Source organism: Palaemon carinicauda, chromosome 7 (genome assembly GCF_036898095.1).
Source record: "Palaemon carinicauda isolate YSFRI2023 chromosome 7, ASM3689809v2, whole genome shotgun sequence".
NCBI lineage: Eukaryota > Metazoa > Arthropoda > Malacostraca > Decapoda > Palaemonidae > Palaemon > Palaemon carinicauda.
In genome coordinates, this window is record NC_090731.1 from 144,182,462 (window position 1) to 144,203,555 (window position 21,094).

Sequence of the window (21,094 nt, forward strand, 5' to 3'; positions counted from 1 at the left end):
GCTTTCACTAGAGGGGTTAACTGCAGCAGTAATCGTTCAGTGGCTACTTTCCTCTTGTAAGAGAAGAGAGACTTATGCCATGGCGAGCAGCCCTTCTAAGAGGAACACTCTTAGAAACAAACTATTGTTCCCTAGTCTTGGGTAGTGCCACAGACTCTGTACGATGGTCTTCCACTGTCTCTGGTTAGAGTTCTCTTGCTCGAAGGTACACACTAGCACACTTTTATAGCTTAGTTTCTCTGCCTCTTGTTTTTATAGTTTATGTAAGAAAAAATAAAAATCGAAGTATTAAATATATATTTATTCTTTTTTCCTTTCCTCACTGGGCTATTATCCCTGTTGGGGCATCCGGGATTATAGCATCATGCTTTTCCAACTAGGGTTGTAGCTTAGCAAGTAATATTAGTAATAGAAAACGTAATTTACATCCTTTTTCAAGTTCTTTTACCATCTGACCCCCATTGATTTATATGGCTGAATTTAATCAAACTCCCATACATGGGATGTTAAACTATTTCTGGTATCCATCACGAACTAGACAAGATTAAGTCACCCGGTTCCAATAGTGGCAGTTCTTTCAAAATCTGAGAATCATTATATTGCCTGGTACTTACGGTTAGCTACTGGCTCTAACTATACCTCAGAAATGTAATGTCAAATACTTCATTGAAACCCAAATCACGGGAAAATCAACTTCCAACGATCTTTAAGTTAAAGATACTTACGACACTTCCTAAATATTAGTGGTCAATTAAATTTGTTAATTTCAATGGTTAAACAATTTATTTTGAACTTAAATCATGTGCTGAAAATTAAAGAACTAAATCCTAACATTTGGTATCTTAACTGTATGCAGTTTTGTAACAATCCGATAACTAACCAGGTATGGAGGCTTATTCAGTGCTTATCAGGATATGTACACAATTTTTTTTTTTTTTTATCAGACCCACAGGTTCCAACCATATTTCATAAAGTTTCAGAACTAAAAGATATATTTCCATAGTTAATTTTTCTCCACAAGGGCAACTAAAATCAAATAACTATGGGTCCCCAACAACAGTTTTTCGCTTTAAGACCGAAATATCTTTAATAGGTTATCCTTTATCTTACAGTCCAGCTAGGTATATCCAATTCAATATAAAATTCAGACTTATTCCAGAAAAGAATGAAAAATTCAGAACCTTCTTGCTGCGTTCATGGTTAGATAATTTTATAAATTCATCCCTAATTTATACAGTTAACCTACATTTAAATTTAAATTAAAGTCTTACTCAAGAACAGACTGAAGTGTTTGGAGGTTCAAAAAGATGTTGCTCCCAACATTTAGTTTTATATATTAAATACCACTGTTATAGTTCAATAGAAAGGTAAATTTAACCATAATATAAAACTCACTCCTTTGAGTTTTGAAGTTTAATGTAAATTTTGATGAAATTTATATAATATCAAATTTAGATTAAGGAAATGAAGTACTTCGGATTTATGTACAGATATGGAACACCACACCAATTTCTAAAGTCACCAAACTCAGCTGATCGAAATCTTATATGATTAAATAAATTGAAAAATAAAGTTTCAATAATATGAATTCCACAAACCTAACTGCCTGTTTTCAGTTACAAGATAAGCTATAAACAGGTTTGGAAGTCTAAACTACATTATTGAAAACCTAATGTTTTGTTAATGGCAGAATTCGAAAAAATGGCATTACACTTTCAACTCATTTCACCATGCGTTAGCATTTAATCCTTTAACTTCTTGAGGTATAAATCTTAAGGCCTCTCCAGCATCTCAAAGGTTTCCTACAGTGGAGTTGAAAAGCAGGATATTTCTCTTGTCTCAAAGTTTGTACTTTTGGTTACTGGATTGTAAAAACTGATGAATTGCCTTTTGCAGTGTTGCCCACGGTGTGTACAGTTATACAAGTTCCATAGTAGCAGGTTGACGAGAGACACTGGAGTTATCCATCACGTGATTTACACAGGAGCACCAATCACCACCTAGAAGAGAAAATTTTTAATTTCTATGGGAAGATGTTATTGCACTAAACTTTCCACAAACAGGTTTTAAAAAACTAAAAAAGGCAAAGCCATCTAGTAGGAATTACTTGGAAATTTATTTACCACAGATTTTCAAAGGTTTCCAAGTTAACAGATGAGAATAGAATCCAATAAAATTTTTCATTACTGTACTTAAGTAAAAAATATATGACAGCACAAACACTACTTTGTATTAGGAACTGCGAGAAATAAAAATATCAGCCAATGTTAAAGACAACGCAATATCCATAACTAACTACCTTTGCGGCCATTCAGTGTTCAGCGGCAAGAGGACTCCAGAAGATATATTTTTAGGTAAAGTTATTAGGTTGGTCAGATGAGGTGAAGAAATTAAGCTCTAAGGTGTACCACAGGGTAGTGTTCTAGGCCCTCTCTTGTTCAACATATACACTATAGAGCTATCACATCTTGAAAAAACAAAAAGTGGGCTTTAAACTATATGCAGATGATACTCAGTTCTACCTTTCAATTTCAACACTACAAGATAAAGAAAATTGATGAGATAATGACAAATAAAAACATGGATGCAGAGGAAAAAGCTTAAATTAAATGATAAAACAAAATGTTTTTTGGCACAAAGGTGGCTTCGAAGTATTACCAGTTAATTCAAAGTATAAAAATTGGTGACGCTGATGTTGGGATTGTGCCTGTTGTGAAAAATTTGGGTGTACTGAGATTGTAATTAGTCAATGAGGGACCAAATAGTGAACAGTGAAAGTGTAACTAACCTGAAAACATAGCATTAGAAAATATTTAACAGAGGGCAGTACAAAAATTTTTAGTGAAGAGTCAAGTAATATCAAGGCTTTATTATTGCAATTCTCTGTACTATAAATTGCTCAATCCACTACTAAGAAAGCTTCAAAATGTGCAAAACCGGGCGGCTTGACTGATAAAAGGCATTAAACTAAGGGAGAGAATAACTCTTGCTTTAATCTATCTACATTGGTTACCTGTTAAGGCTAGAATTGAATTTAAGATTTGCTTGTTAACTCGCAAAGCACTTACAAGTGATAAGCCTAAATATCTTCGCGATTGCATGGTCCCCTACCCTCAAGCTACCAGTGCTGCTGTAAGAGTTAGACATGCCGATGACCCACAGACTATTCGAAATCAGTGTGAATCATGCAATAGGAGGAAGAACGTTTAGTTATGCTGCACAGACTCTTTTAACGACCTTCCACTTTATGTCAAGAATAGCAAAAAATGGCAGCTTTCAAGAAAAACCTGAAGACTTATCTTTTTAGATAAGGGTTATAACAGTAACCTGAAAACTAATAAGCCTGAATACAAATGCTAGCGAAATAACTGCTAAGATACAGCGCATAATATTAACTGGAAAGAAATTATTTTCACACACCAAGGCCCGCCTGAACAGACTGTCTGATGGAGGGCGAGAAATAAACTCGTAGAAGTAAGTATCATTAAAATAAGCCAAAGTTAAATCTGGAAAAATCTTAATTTACCCCTTATCCTTACCAAGTTGAAAAAAAATTAATGTTTCGTTTAAACCACAAAAATTGTAAATATAGTAGAGATATTTGATAGCGGAATGAATGGTTATGGCTTTAAATACCTATCATCGATTAGTTTAAACAGCTTTAAACAAAGCGCGCATACAATCTGAATAAAGTATCATGAGCCTTTAACGTGTGCATCACAATTACCATGTCAATTAGCTTGCTAAACTTCATACGCAGTCAAGAGAAAGCCAAAGTCACGAATCATACCGACGGGGGGGGGGGGGGGGGGGGGGAGGGAAGAGGTAATTACTCAAGTGTAGTAAAGTTTCGTAGTTCGCAATTTATTACACAAAATTTAGGCTACCTTGCTTCGCCTATAGAAACAATTGCAGACGTTAACTGCTACAGTGTATACAACTCCCAAGATAAAGTAGTGCCACTGATCTATACTGCAGCGGATTATAGTAAAGGGAAGTACCTTAGACATAAAGAGGCTCTTAAAGTTACTATGCCCAAGATCTACACACTTCACACATTGGCTATGCCTTGCTGGTCAGCGGCCTACGAACTTCCGGAGACGACCGGCTGATCGCGTTTACATCTTTTAGTCCTCGCTATGAAAGAAGGGAAGTGCAGCAATTTTTAATTCAACGTTTTCGATGAGCAAGTTTTTTTTTTTTTTTTTTTTTTTTTTGTCAGATTAAAAAAAAACACAACTATTAAATTCTTCAAGTATGAAATTAATAATTAATACAGAAAAAACAAGGAGTATACAAGTCTTCAAAAACATTTCGGTTAATACGCTAATTTTTTAAATATGAAAGGTTAGAATTGCCATTCAGGAATTTCAACACTATCTGAAAATTTAATTTTGTTTTATGGATAAAGTAAAGTTAATCAAAAGGACAAAAAATAACTACTACTAACGAATATTCTGTCCAAGTACCAAAATCACGGTCTCAAAGGTCGTACAGCAGATGACCGTTCTACAGTATATACAGCTCGGTTCTAAGTCCTATAAACAATAATGCACAAAAACCATTAACATTAGTAATCAAATTAAATGCACAATATCTAACAATACATAGGTAATGCCTTAGGAAAAAATATGGACGGTATGAATGATTATAAGAAAAAATAAGACTTACGCTTAAATTAGGCAACAACTTTATGGGTAAGCATTATCCAATAAAATTAACTTGACAGGTCAGGTCAGATTCACATTGAGGCTTCGCCTTTGCAACGGCGCCTCTGTCTTAGTTTTGAGTGTTCCTTATTTTCATTAGTTTCTCTTTTCATCCACATTTGTTGTACACTTGTTTTCAATATTTTCCTTACAAAAAAGGAATTTTCCAACTGTGCACTACTTTCCCCGTATGGTTGTTGAAGCTCAATTGCTTTAATTCTTATATCACTATACTGTGGACAAATAAAGTGGTTAGCATTTTCTTCTACATCACAGAATACAGTTTACATTTCCATCTTTGTGTCTTTTTATATTCAAGCCCAATTAGTTTGTCCTTGCTCAGAATAATAAAATTGACGAAAATGTGTTTTCATACTTCCTCCTCCTTGATTTCACGTTGTTTTATACAGTAAGAGACTCTCCTTGCACTCCATTTCACTCTTCCATTTGTTTGAGTCTCATTCTCTTGTTCTCTTTATGTCTTCTTTCGTACGTCTCTTAACCTCTCTCATCGCCATCCCACATTCTCCAGCATACTTCACATGTATCCACCACTTTTTCTTCCATATTGACTTTTCCTTCCATGTCATTAACTATTCACTGTTAATATGTCCTCCTCTCCCTTAAAAAGGCTATTAAGGTACCTCAGCTTTCCATCCATTACCCCTTGTTTTCATAGCAGATGCTCCTACAACCCCTCTCGGGGCTACATTAGCTGTATTCTTTACACTCCTTAATATCTTTCTATACACAATAATAAATTCTCTAAAACTTTCCTATTTCAGTTTCCTTTAAGTTAATTACATTTGTTCAATATAATACAGAAGCTAGCGCTACACTTTCCCAGTATGTTTTCCCTATCAGTATTTTACAGCAACTTTTTTTCTTTGATGATTACTAACTCCTCCCGAATTTTCGGAGACCTACCGATGTCATCCTAGAACTTTTTCGTAGACGTGAAGATCACAATGCGAAGGAGACATTCTTCCCGGTGGTGGTGGTGGCTGTTATTACTCCATATTCAATGTTCACACGGCTGAAGTGCCTTAAGCATGGAATGAAATAAGGTGCGTTGGTGTGGTGTGGTACTGGGAACTACTGCATGCCTTAAGGCCGTACCTTTGACAAAGTTCCTTAACCGATTACTAAACCTGGGAAAAAGCAAAGAATGACATGGGTAATTAGTAAATAGCCAAAGCCGCCGGAAGCCAGTGATCAACAACCAAGGGGGCAGTTAATGAGTGTTGAACAGACTTCCAGACACCCAATTCAAAAAAATTAAAATTTATTATTTAACAAAACTGAGCTAGGAAAAAATTAAAAGAAATAATAAAATATAGTTAATGAATGGAAGTTCCGATTAAGGGTATATTATGCAAAGCGAAATGAAACTTTAAATTAATATCCAAGTTAGAGTTGAAAAACGGGAATAATAGTTAAACCCTAATCAAGATTAAACAAGAAGACTATGTACATTACCAACACCACCATAAAATTTAAATATAAAATCAGATTTGAATTTATGTATAACACTGCCACCTCAGATTTTTCACAGGGACAGTGAAAAATACCATATTCTATCTTCACACAGAAGTCTGTAAGTGGCTGTGTGCATCCTGGAGTTCACTTCCAGTGTTCGCGATTAGTTCTTCCAATATCTTTACCTTAGGTAGTTAAATCTCCAATAATTAAATGGAATTGAGGAGTCCGAATGGAACCCTACTTTAAAATAATTTCCTATAAACCAAAGGCAACAGTACTCTTTTAATTGACTATTGCATCTGCAACCGTATCCATTTCATTAATTGGTTTGTTTTCTCTTTGATGAGAATCAAATCCCTTCTTGAGGTGTCAAATCCCCTTATTGGAGAGAGAGAGAGAGAGAGAGAGAGAGAGAGAGAGAGAGAGAGAGAGAGAGAGAGAGAGAGAGAGTGTGTGAGTGTGAGTGTGAGTGTGTGAGTGTGAGTGTGTGAGTGTGAGTGTGAGAGTGTGAGTGTGAGAGTGTGAGTGTGAGAGTGTGAGTGTGAGAGTCTCTTATCTGGATTTAGGATAGGCTTGTAGAATCAACTGGCCCAAGAAGCCATCATAAACTCGCTACCTTGAATCTAACTTGGTCGAGCTACGAATAGTTCTCCATTATGTATTCTTTATTCCATTCACCATCACCTAACTAAACTGACTGGAAATTAGGAATGGATGTTCAGAGATCATTTTATATCTTTTCAAAATACTTCTGGTGTAATGAGAGAAGGTTTGTTATAAAGACTTTAAATGTAACATGTCTTATTTGCTGTATGAACAACCTCTGCAATCATGAACTCATGTCAGTAAAAAGATTTTCTTCAGGATCAAACTAAAACTATACTATATTGCAGAGAGATTAAACTACTAACCCTAGAGCGAAGTTACCTTTAGAATATCAGAATTGCAGATAAAATTATCATCCAATAAAACTATACTATATTGCAGAGAGATTAAACTACTAACCCTAGAGCGAAGTTACCTTTGGAATATCTATCAGAATTGCAAATAAAATTATCATCCAAATAACTGCTAGTAGCTCAGCTAGTGGTGTGGGTCACAAAGGAACGATTTAATATTTATCCCATTTACTATAAATGTCCCAAGTACCGAAATTTTTTTTTTCTGACCGAACTGAAAAAAAATACGCCGAAGTGCTCGTTAAAAGAATAGTGTGTCATGACAGATCACAAGGTTCACTGCTCTGCACCACTGTCACGTTAAGACGAAACTATATTCTCGGTTATCTTGACACTGAAAGGTTCAATATTTTCTATAACTATAGTGAATAGGTTATGATTGGACGAGAGACATCATCCATTAAGAATTTTGATTGGCAGAATAGACTGACAATCTTAATAGTTTCAATGTTTAAAAACTTCAAAAAGTTTCTTCTGCCAACTTTATAAAAACTTATAAAGCTTCGCGACTGATTTAATCACTGGGCTAGTTTTTTGGCAATTACCGTTCATTTCCCGATTAACTGAGACTACCTACAGAATATGTACCCACGACTATCAAAACTCCTCGTTCATCTGAAATAAAGATATTTGATTATAAGATGTGGAACGAATATAGTAGAATATTAAAAAGGTCTAACTGCTGCGTGTCAATCGTGTTCTAGAGTAAGAAAGTTTTCGAAATGCTCAAAATAAAAATTTTCAAATGTTAATTTCCAGAAGGATTAGACCTTAAAGAAAAAATTCCTTTGGTCCCGAAAAATTTAACATTATGAAGAAAATGTCCAACTTAACCAATTTGTTACCTTATATGAAAAGAATATGATATTTATTAAAATTATCTAAACAGTCCACATAGGGATTAGGTACTTTTTAGAAAGACTCTGGGTCTAGCACTGAAATCTCTCTGCATAGATGGTCCTGTGAAAAGGTAAACAAAGACTGTAGCTAAATGGAAAACTTTCAAGATCTTATTCCTCATCTTTGGGAAAAAAAATGATTATTACAACGTGCAAACAATGCTGAAACTAATTACTGCTGCTGAAACTAATTACCGCTGCAGAATCGCTATCTTATCCATCTTATTAACATACAATCTAATATAAAGGTAAATTGAACGGCCTGTAAAAAATTCCAAACCAATTATGTTAATAGGAAAGAGAGCCAACCATTTCAGTTTGATTTCGCGTAAAACCTGTTCACAAAATATTAGCATATAATTCCAGACAAGGTGTGATTTCAGTAGCTAATTTACTTGTTTACTTGTTTTGGGTTTAAATCACCCCTCCACTAAAGTCGAGTGAACTACTTCTCGGGCGGGTCCATATTAATCATCTAACGAAACATTTTCATTATAACTTATACAATTCTTTGATTGTAGCATCTTCCAAATCATATGATCTTGTGAAAAGTAATGTCTTTAGTTTCTTCTTAAATTCAATTGCTCCCTTTAGGGCCTTCATTTCAGCTGGCAGTTTATTATAGTGTCTAGGGGCACAGTAGCTAAAAGCCCTTTCACCAAATTTACTATTTGTTCTTGGTTCAGATAGCCTATGTTTGTCACTCATGTGTCTTGTGTTAGCATTTGTTTCTAGTTCTAGTTTATTCAGGCATTCTTTTAGATATTTTGGTTCAGTATCTTAAACGTTAGTAAGAGTAGCTTTTATTCAATTCTCGCTTCTACCAGTAGCCAGTGTAACTTAATTAGTGCAGGGGTAATTCTTTCCCTATTGTGTAGTCCTTTTATTAATCTGGCGGCTCTGTTTTGTACTCTGAATTTTCTTCAGCTGATAATTTGGTAAGCCATAGAACAGTGAGTTGCAGTAATCAATTCTTGAAAATATGTGGTGATAAATGAGTATGGCCATAGATTTTTCATCTAAGTATTTACTAATAAATGCTATGTTTCTAATATGATAGTTAAAATTTCTTACCATGTTATTTATATGTTCGTTCATTGTCAGTATCATCCATGATTACTCCAAGATTCCTGACAGATTTCTTTAGGTCAATGATCGATTGACCTATTTCAATTCTTTGGAAGCATTCGATTCTTTTTATATTTTTTTCATTTCCAAAAATAATACATTCACTTTTGTCTTCATTGAGCTTGAGCTTTTTTGTTAACATCCAAGCTTTAATGTCATTCATTATTTCATGTATCTTTCTTTTAGCTTCATCAACTGATTCTATTGGGAAATAGAATTGTGTATCATCAGCGTATATTTTAAACTTAACTCTGAGTTTCAAGTATATTTGCCAGTTCAATTGTGTAAATTTCAAACAGGAGAGGAGCTAGTACACTGCCTTGAGGCACCCCTTTGGTTAGTTTTCTTGTCTCAGATTCAACATTTGATATTACTACTTTAACTTTGCGCTTTTCAAGATAACTCACAAACCAGTCGTGTGCTCGTTCTACGATGCCCACAGCTTTAAGGTCTTCCATCAGATATGTATGTTCTACAGTATCAAATGCTGCACTTAGATCAAGCATTACAAGAATGCAACACTTGCCATTTGTTATAATTTCTGTTATGTCATTTTTTATCGCTAATATTGTTGTTTCTGTGGAGTAATTTTCTCTGTATGCAGATTGATCATCAGGTATGACATTAGATTTTTTTCAGATATTTCCAGGTTTGTTCGTGTACAGCCGTTTCAATAATTTTCGAAAAATATGACAGATTTGATATTGGCCTATATGAACTTAAATTGTCTGCATCACCTTTTCCTTTATACACAGGCTTGATACACGCAACTTTTTCACAATCAGGGAAAACTGCCTGTGTTACTCTTATTTACCATGTTTCGGTAGGTCTCTTGTAGTCTGGTGAAATTTTCTGCATATTTTACATCCTTAATTGGAAATGGATCATTTCCGCAGTAGGTTTTTTTTACTGTCTTTATTATTCTCATATAATCACTGACTTAACTCTTTGAATACCCTTAGCTTATTTACACCTGTTGCTGATGTATTCCTTTGCTCTGTTGTGCTGATGTTGTGAAAACTGGAGCAGATTTGATTTATTTTTTCCTCAAAATAATTAATAAAACCATTTGCTAGGCATTTAGGATCATTAGTTATATCGGGCAACACTATTTCTGTCTTTAGACTTAATAGTTTTAGGTTCTTATGTATTTTCCTTGGGTCATTTTCATTGCACACTTTTTTATAATGGGCCTTTTTTTTAACTAAGATAAGGTAATTGTAGCGATTTCTAGCTGCTTTGTAATGTTGCCAGCTTTCATTATTTTTATTTCTTTTCCATTTATCCTCCATTTTTCTTTTTCTTTTTTTCTCTTAGTGTAATTCATTATCAAACCAGTTCGATTTTTCTTTAATTGTGATTATTTTTGTTATTTCCGGGCACCTATTATTATAATTAGTTGTAAGTATAGTTTTACTTCTATCAGTAATGCAGTTTATACAGGATTGTCCCTCTACAAGGGTGTGATTCTCTTCACAGTTACAGACTGGTGTTATCCCTTTTATATCCTCTAGGCTTTGTTCAATGAACTCTTTTGGATAAAAGTTAGTCTTAATTCTGTATGTGATTTCCTTCTGTATTGCATTATTTTTTCTAACGTCTATTTCAAAAGACATCAACTTATGCATTGGGGATATAGAGCAGTCAGGTTCAATCTCCATATTTAGTATGATGTTGTTTTTGTTTACTATAACTAGATCTAGTATATGATTAGACTGAGCTGTTGGTTCAGACACAGTTTTCAAGGTCATGGTTGTCAATCAATTCTCTAAATTCATTGACATATGGGTCTACTCTGTTATCGAGATGTAGGTTGAAATCACCACATATAACTATATTTCGATTGTCATTCAATGTATCTAGTAAGTTATTAAATTCATCTAGAAACATTCTTTTGCTTTTGCACGGTGGTCTATAGAGTATAACTATTTGTAGATTTACATTTAGAGATAAAATTTTAATATTCATATATTCAAATGAATTAACTATGAGATGATTTCTTACTGTAACTTTGTATGATTTCTTTATTAAGATTCCAATGCCACCACCTCTCTTGTTTTCTCTTGGTTCATGATAAAAGTTAAGATTTAGGAGTCATTTCATTTATTTTCGATCTGTCACTCACATTACCACTCAACCAAGTTTCAGTTAATAAGCAAATATCCACATCTTTATCACTTACGACTTCCTTAATGATATGAGTTTTGTTGCCAATGGATTGTATATTTATTAAATTACATAATATTTTCTTAGTCGAAGCCATGGTCAGTATTGTTTCTGGCTCTTATTATTTCTTGCTTATAAACTTCACAGTTTACTTTGTCATAGGATTTATGTTCTGTGTCATCATAGTTCTTTCCCACACAATTTATGCATTTAACTTCAACAACATTGCAATGACCTGCTTTATGTTCTCTCGCGCACTTGGGGCACGACTGTTTATTCTTGCAATTTGCTGCACTATGCCCAAATTCCTGGCATTTGTAACACTGGTAGGGCATGTAATGGTCGTAAACATTACATATTCTATATGTGGTACTAAGTTTATCTCCATTTTCATATATTGCTTTACGTATCTTAGGTGTACATTTTATAATATAGTTTTTATGTTTATCCATTCTTGAATTTTCTTGCATTATGATAGTCAGATCATCGTTTTCTACAATGTGTCTATTTAGCCACTGGTTCTTAAGCTTCAGACTTTGAATAATATCATCATCATCTTCTGGTACATTAAGTTTTATCTTCGGTTTAAGTTTTCCTTTTTCAGTAACAGTGATCTTGTTTACATTACCATGTTCCAATTCTGATTTTGCCTGCTCCAGGTTCTGTTTATCTGCAAATTTTATGATCAGGTGGCCATCTTTTGTTTCAGCAGTACTTTCAACTTGGGCTTTTAATTTGGTCATAATTGTTTTCTTACTAACTGCTGACACCTCATCAGTTGATTTTACAATCAAGGTTTTCTTTGATTTCAGCTTTTCAGCATATGTGCCAGTTAGATGCTTCCTATCTATGTCATCTTCATTCCTTTTCTTTTCATTTTTTAATTCTTTCATTTCATTTCTTAATTCATGCATCTCATCTCTTGTTTCTTGCAATTTATTTCTCATTTCTGTCATGCTATCCTTCATTTCTTCTATTTTATTCATCAAGACCTGAACCAAATGATGGGACATTACGGCTTCTTCATCCAATACTTTTCTTTGTATGTTTACTGCATCCTCATTGAACTTATCAGTGCAATTTCTACATATGTAATAAATATGTTCGTTACACAATAGTCTTCTGCCAGCTTGTGATAAATTTTCTATTAATCCAGAACATTCGTTTTCAATATGATACCATTTTTGACATCTATTGCAACAAATTCCCTCATTGGCAACGACAGTCTTGCAGTGCTCACATAGTTCAGTGTCATCAGATTCCACGGTGGCCAAAGATCCATTCGCTGATTCATCATTTCTTCCACAGGCGCCTTCCTCCATGTTGTCACTATCATATACTGGTGTATTCTTCATTATCTGTAGAAATTAATTTTTTTCATCTTCAACTGATTTTCCTGTTTCAGTCTTTTCATGAGGTTTCCTTCTAATTTTCTTAATGGCTCCTAACATTTTCGTAGTTTACACTATATCTAAGTCCAAATGGGTCAGGAAAACCATAATTGGTAACTCTTACCTGTGTCCTAGTTGTAATCAACTATAAATATGTAATTTTGCACTATTTAGTTTTCCAATGACGCTGATTCCAGTTTACATAACTTAATGATGTCTGAAATCATTAACTTAACGATTCTCACTTTTAACTTGCCACTATTGTTGTTAAATTTCAACAGAGCACTTCTTCAGCACGTTATAAACTAGAATTTACCAACCTGTTTCTAGACAAAAAACCTTCTCCTGAAGTAATTATCGGTTTATACAAAACTTGCATAAATTAAGAGCTTCAGTAAACGTAATAAGCTTAAAATTAGTTCTGTTACTATGCTCCTTGCCAATGACATTTCCGGTGCCATAGAGCTGCAATAATGATCCATTCTCTAAGCAAGACTTTTGGAACTACCAATTTAAATTTCAAATACTGCAGCTTTTAGAAGAAATAAGCTCTAACAGGAGCATTAAGGTTATTTATAATTTTATGCAAGACTAAACATAATGGCTTCATGATTACCCATCCTTAACGTTAAACAAGTGCCTCCAGATCTCTACCAGGTCAGTACCAGTAATTGAACTTTTCATCAGTTGTTACACCACTCAATCAGTCAATTTCCTGTAATTATTCTATAAAAAGTGAACGTAAAATTTAGCCATTAAATATACTGTCTAGCATGTGCAAATAGCAAATTTTCAGCCGAAATCGCCATCACTTCCAAGTTATCCATACAAGACAAAGTATATTTTATCATGTCTTTAGAGTACCATCAAGTCTGCGTCGGCATCTGCATCTACACTCAGAATTCTGTAAAGGGTCAGAATTTGCTAAGTAGCACTTTCAATCCGCACGGTAACCTAGCTAGTAAATTACCCTCTCTTCTCGAACCAAAATAAAAGCCAACCTCGTTTGATCGGTCTTAAGCAGATAGTAAAAAATCTATTTTTGATACAGAAAACATGCCTTTTTGGTACCGAAACATCAAGAGATACTCAGACCTGAGCATAACTCAAAATTTTCTAATTCATACAGGGCCAGATAACTTTTCAGCACTAGATTATAATTCTTATAACTCGGCAAACTCTTACGATATGGCCGACTGACTACAATTTACAGAACCACTAAGATTTGAAAGTCAAAACTCTGTATTAATAGTCCTTGACAACCTGAATATAGGCATATACGGCAAAATCTAAAAAGTTTATTTCTGAAAGTACTGTCAGAAAGCACCCCCAAAAACCATTATGATCTTACTCCTTGAAAGCATCGGCAATAATTTTCAATAACTGCCTTATAGTTATACTTTGAGAACAAACTTGAAATGGCTAAAGCTAAATTTTCTTACGAACAAATGGGACTTAACCTTCCACGGTAAAGGCAATACAATCCTGCCTTCCGAATCTCGCGTGGCAGAATTCAATTAGCAATAAACTAGTCATTTTCCAGGTTTATTTAAACTATACTCTCCTTATCAAGAAGCACCTTATTGTTAACATGTCAGCTTTTCATCCTTCAGCACCTTAACCTACGTCACACCATAAATTCATCAGGTTGCCTAGGTTTTAAATTTTCAAACAAAAGTCTACCGCAAACTCGCTTGCAAATAGGTCTGCATATCACTAGCATATGAACCATGAGCTAGGGAAAAATAAAGAACTTTTTAATTCTATCTAATATAGGGCAGATTATAGGACAGAAGTTTCTAAAAAAGAACAATGGGACTTATGACAGATAGAAGAAAATTATTGTACTATTTTAGTAATAAAGGGCAGATTATCATACAAGCTTTAAAAAAATCCTAGAATGAATATATGAGACTATCAAGTCGAAGGACTGAGGCTAGTTAGCTTAATTACGTTGCTAGTGGTTTGAAGTGATTATCAATATAAGATTATAATAGTATTTGTCCTGCATCGGTACTCCTTTTTAATTTTTTTTTTTCAACATAGGAAGCAATTTTGGCAAATCTAATAGTTTGAATCTTATGCAGACTGCATTAATCACCATGTATGCCAGCCAAAAAACATCAAACTTCACTAGTTTCGTATAATTTTGGCCAATAAAAAAGAAAACATTCTAGTGATTAACTTAAATTCGCTATTATTTGCAATACCTTCCCTTAGAAACTAGTTGTGAACCGTTATTTTTAAACTGTTAAGACAACCACCTTTTAAGTTGCCGTAAATTTAAGCCAAACAAAAGTACACAGACTGGTTCACGACCAACAGTTTTCAGTAGTTCAAGACTAACAGGATTTTATTTACAAAACAAGTAACACTGAACAGAGGCCATAATTTGCATTTATATTCAAATAAATTTGCACTAACTTCATTAAGAGATGACAGCAAACTTTACTAATAGAATGTCTTAGCATCTCCCAATTTAGCTTTAACAAACTAAAACCCTGCAAGACTAAGTATGGTGAATGTTCTCCACCAGCAGGCTTACATAAAAATACTGTCTTAAATCATTAATTTCCAAAGGGAACTGCAGGGAAATTAAGAACCATAGAGGTTTTGTCTAAAAGCTGGAGCAGGCAATATGAGGAAAACAATTCGAATGTTAAAGTATCTAACCTAAAAATATGAATGATTTCAGCCAAAGATAATCTAACTTTAGCCCGTTCCTAGAGTTCATTAGTCCTTTAGATTTTATTCATACCCTGAAATAAAGTTAACTTTGTATTTAAAATCTTAAAATAGCATTGCCAAACTCATCTAACGAATTAACGAACGAAACGGTTAAGATCTGTACCTAAACTTTGACAATACTTTATCGTCGAACTGCTAAAAATTTCCTTAGTTACGACGGAACCGAAAGCTTCCATTAGCGTCTGAACATTTTAAAATTAGCAAGCTTTAAGCCTAACATGAAGGTTCATGATTAAATGTTTTTTGCAATAAGACAAACTTGTGAATTTACCAATATAGATAATTAAACCCTAAAACTAATTTTAGAGTACGTCGGCATTGGAAGGTCTCATTTTCACTGAACAAGCCGCAGCTTCAATCCTCAGCCATCTACTGTAGTTCTACACTTAACTTTAAAGAACTAAGGTGATGAGAACGCAGTGTTAACACATTTTTAAGTTGCTAAAATTTCTCTCAAAGTCTTCGGCAAATTACTAGACAACTTACGGCTAAAACCTAATAAATTTCAAAAGATTAACCAATGCTCATTTACTTATAATTCACAACTTAATTCATCGCGTATAGTATTAAAACTTAAGAAGTATTCTTCAATGATTAAACTAAGTTATTTAACGCTGCAGAATTAACCCAAATACGATACCGACAAGTAAAGAACTCCAAGAAAAAATAAGCGTAACCTTTAAGATTTACAACACAAATTAAAGTCTGCTCAAATAACTACGGAACGAGGACCAAGACAATTTAGCGTTGGGCGCCACAAAGGGAACAAAAATTAAAGTACATTTATAGAGACAGGACAATTTAAGAAAAAACTTGCAGTAAATGATATGCTTTCATTGAATTGGACCTCTGCTTCCAATGAAAATTACTTTCTTCCTTTATGGAAACCTTCCCGGAGTACAGGTGGGAACCTGGGATAGTGTGTGCGCGAAAAGACTGACAACGTGATTAACACTAAATTTGTAAAAGGGTACAGAACCTATCAAACACACTTAACCTAGCAATTTCCACGTCCCAACCCTACAGTATGCCGTGGGAGGGGGGACTGGAAAGCCTTCCCAAGCCCATTGCCGATAATCAAAACATGGGAAACCAATCCTAGTTTTCCAAGAGAGGGAAACTTTTCGGGTGTGAAAACATTCAACTCTAATGGCTCTTTTTAATGTTATGGTCTGAAATACACAAACTAGTACTATTAGTAATTAGATAGTTTTTAAAAAAAAATTGTACCAGTTACCGTTCATTCAACAGTTACCCGAGCATTGAAGGTTTGAGGAGATTCTATTGCGGTTCTTCCTACAGACTATATCCATAAAATTAAACTTTTGTTGGAGGGGGACCCTTGTTCAACTATACTACTGCTGCACCAGCCACCCTTAAACTAATTTTTTTGGACATGTTAGTGTTTATTTCTGCATTTCAATTCTCAATTCCATGTTATGAGATTGTACTCTGGCCTCCACACGCCACACTTCTCTGCCTTATTTAATTTGCACAAGATACGTAGACCTAACTCACTTACTCTAAAAAAAATAATCTCATTCAAATAATTTGGTAAAGGCACTACTGAAATATTAGCCTCTCTACTACTAAATCCATACAAGGGTTATGGGTATTAACCTAGCAGTAATACTAAGTTTCTCTCAGGTCCGGTTTCTGTGAATATTATAGTATAATCTGCGATGCACAACCTAATATAAATTATAAAAACAAAACATGTGCCCAAATATGGAAAATCCCAAGTATACAATACTGGTCAATTTATTTCAAAAGTAGAAGTAATGAGAATGATGAGAACTGAATATGTAATGGAAGATTAAATTACATCTGAAGGAGAAAGGATAAATGAGGTGGAATTTTATACCTATTTAGGAAATATGATCTCTTAATACAATATCATATTATTGTTAGAATTTGAGTTTAAAATATTGATAAGGGCAAATTAAGACAAAGACTAGGTTGAATGAAATTGGGAAATCAAACCCGCCTGAAATTACAATAATTACGCTATAGTTTAGTTTAGATAGATCGATGTTATTGTATGGACAACGAGTCGTGGTATGGTAATGAAAATATCCAAAGTCTTTTTATTCAAATGTGCCCTCGAGAATATTGGGAATTAAGTGGCAGGAGTGGATTAGAAACCAAACAAAAGCCATATGCGGAAGAAATTAAGGTGAGGGGTAAATTAGTGATGGTTTGGGTATGCTCTTCGCATGCCAAGAAATTAATTCACCAAACTTTCAACTAGACTCTTACAAGGTACTAGAAAAGTTGGAAGACCCAGGCCTACATGGCTGAGGACTATGAAGCGTTAAGTAGATGAATGCAGCAGCATTTAATTAAACGGAAGATAGAGGCGACTGGCGAAGTTTAACAGACCCTATGCGTCAATAAGCGGAGGTGGTTATTATTGAACAACTAGTTAGTAGTAAGGAATCTAAGCATAAACAGATTACCGGTCAGCATCCAGAGTTATGATCTCCGGAGAGTTATATACCCTGTTGTGAGTGATCAACTGTTAAGGATTGACGGACTTAAAAATTGCTTATAATACAGTTGTACAAAAACTAATGTAAGTGATTATTCACGATCCATTGGTTTTGAAGACCTAGTAGGCAGACACTGATCTTGTAAAGTGTTAGAATATCAATTCAGTCAAAAAATAGGAAAAACCCTTTACGGTGGTTGGAAAAACACTCCCTTAAACTTAGGAGACTTCCAAATAAATGTTTATAACACCCTTGTCCCGATATGGATTAAGATTACACTTTACAAAAAAATGTTTATAACACCCTTGTCCCGATATGGATTAAGATTACACTTAACTAAACGTGTATCAAATTAAAATACTTAAAAGGAATAAGCGCTGGACGTCACATTGTTTAAATAAGTATCTGGATGAATATAAAAAAGATAAAAAGGACATTTGTATAAAAAAAGTAAAAAACCCGACCATTTACCAGGACCGCCCCTGTAACCCAATCTATAACATTCTACTAAAAATTGAAAAAAAAATCAAGACGGGGGAGCATTATGTTAAAACTTATCCATCCCCAGGAAAGGCACACTCCTACTAAATTACACTGTCAGCCTATCAAGAGGTACAACAGTTTAAAATAATTTTTATAACTAAAGTTAGAAGAACCGGACAAGTTTAAAAGAACAGGTGAATGAGCAAAAAACTAAGCTTAGCGAGAATAGATGCAAATAGATTTAATAAGAGCAAAAGTTTAGTGTGCTGTAGGTTCTAGAGCCTTAAGAAATGCGGCCCAAAACTAGGAAGCTCCCATTTTATTTTACACTAAAAACGATAGATATAACTTTCCACGAGGAAACTAAAGGTTATCCTAGTTTTTTAATTGCTTTGATAATATGGATGAAGTAAAATACTAATAATCTTAATAAAGATCACACAACAAAAATCTTGGATATCCTGTAATACGTAGGGTTTCCTTGAGCAAGGCACAAAAAATACAGCCGTATTCAAAGAAAAAAAAAAAAAAAAAAAGTAAAAAAAAAGGTTTCTCATTACGGACGAACAAAATCTCCTTAACACGACCTCTTGAAAAACATGCTAGTTCAACAAACTTCCAGAACGTAATAAATTAAAGCCTCCAAACTATACGAATAAAACACCCTTTTGGAGAATATGCTTACTCAACGCCGACGAGTCTTTCTTCGGAACTGTAAACAGGCGGCCTTGGAATTTCAGGGATCGAACCCGTTTGATTGCTTTCTTCTTGAGTAACTGTGATGTACACTTTCAGGATGGGAGTGGGTCTCTGGAAGGTCACTGGTGGAGGTGGAGATCCCTGTGACCATTTCCAACCCAAGCCCTTGGATATTATACTGTGAGCCCATGGACTGCAGGTCCAATGGTCTCGAAAGTGATAAAGTCTCCCTCCTACCGGGAACACATCATTGCGAGGGAGTGAACCTAGGTCCCTTCCCTCCACGAGCACCCCTTGCTTTAGGTCCGCCTCGCTGGCGGAACTGTCCTAGCCCTCTACCTCTGAAGCTTCCTCTCTGGTGTTCACGAAAGGAACCGGAGGATTCGTAGCTACGGTTGTATGCAGGAGAGGACATCCACGTGGGGGTTGGGCTGTACACCTGGGGGAGCAGTAAGGTAGACTACTTGCTGAGGGGGAGCCGGTTGCTGAGAAGTCGAAGCAGAGGAAGACTGTGTCGACGAGTGACCCCGGATCGTCTTGTAAGGAATAAATCTCCGCTTCTTCTTGAAGAACGTTTGTTTCTGGGATTCGATCTTCCTTTCGGTCGAGAGGCCCCACCTTACTTGCAAATTTTGGTTTGCCCTCGAACCGTCCTGAAGAACGTTTACACTTCTTAGCAGAAGACCTAGTTTAGAAAGGTCTGAACAAACACACAACTCTAACTGAACTGAGGTGCTCTCAGCCCTTTCAAAGCGAAGACAGTCTTCCAGAGAAAGGCTTCAACCAATTAGAGACATTCATCAAACCCAGCATTTGTATCACCACTTCTCATTGGCGTTTTAGCTTACTGCTGTGTAAACCGTACTCTAATTGGCTAGCTCGGCTATACTAGATTTTTGAAAAGCATTTATGTAAAAACCATTCAGTATTTAGTACTGTACATCTATACGAGTAAAGTGCACAAATAAACGGTTTTCAATTGTCTAAAATTGCTCCATGAACGTAGCCAACTTAATCCTATTTACCTCAGCCATCGTATATTTTTTTGTAAAAGAAAAATGATGCATAAACTTTGTTATATTTAAGGGTAAAATTAAGTTATATACACTAAGCGTCCAAAAATTTAACAAAATTCTTTTCCTTTCCAAGAGTATCTTATAAATTTTATGATTTAATGACTAAAGATATTATCTTCACATAATCATGAAAATATATACAGTATTTCAACATGTACTGGAAAATAATATATCACCGTGAAAACAGGCAGTAAATAATTTCATGAGAAATTCATTATTTTTTTAGAAATCATATATATGGTGATTAAATAGCATTTAATTAAAGTCCTCCAGAAATGATAAAGATTTTTGTCATCATTTACTATTTTATTTCTAATCATATCTTTTATGCAACTACACCATATTGAAACTTTGACTAGATACAGCAAGAGGTTATTCATTGCCAAAGTGCAACGTGGGGAAAACCTGCAATATGAATGAATTATAAGGGGTTGGACAGAAAAATAAAAGAAAGTTTGCAGGAACGGAAGTTTACTAGAACGCAAAAAAAAAAAAAAAAAAAAAAAAAAAAAAAAAAAAAGACTGTAGGAGACGGAGTAACGCTGCAGATACCCTTGTAATGCCTACAGTATGCCACGTGAACTGCATTGACTGCTTTATTTTCCCATGGTTCTGTGCTAGCAAAGAACGCCGTTTGAAAACTACGTTTTTGTAATAAGATTGATAAATACAATGATGCTGGATGCAGTAATATTGAGAGTATTTTCTCGTTTATATTCTTATTGTATGGCAATTTATATTCAAGGCAGTAAAATAAAAGAATTAACCTGTACAATTCAAATATTTTCTTACTTTAAATCATTATACTAATCTTGGGACAAGCAGGCAAGGCCATATTTCACATATAGGCATTATGAATTTA

The 21,094-nt window shown here is 34.6% G+C and overlaps 1 long non-coding RNA gene across 1 annotated transcript; it reads right to left on the reverse strand.

Moving 5' to 3' along the window:
* Positions 1-354: 354 nt before the first annotated feature.
* Positions 355-19,877, reverse strand: LOC137644057 (uncharacterized). Its single transcript, XR_011045122.1, has 5 exons — positions 19,143-19,877; positions 5,637-5,860; positions 4,672-4,942; positions 2,300-2,467; positions 355-2,000 (listed from the first exon to the last, which is right to left on the reverse strand). It is a non-coding gene; the product is annotated as an uncharacterized lncRNA (long non-coding RNA).
* Between the last annotated feature and the right edge of the window lie 1,217 nt (positions 19,878-21,094).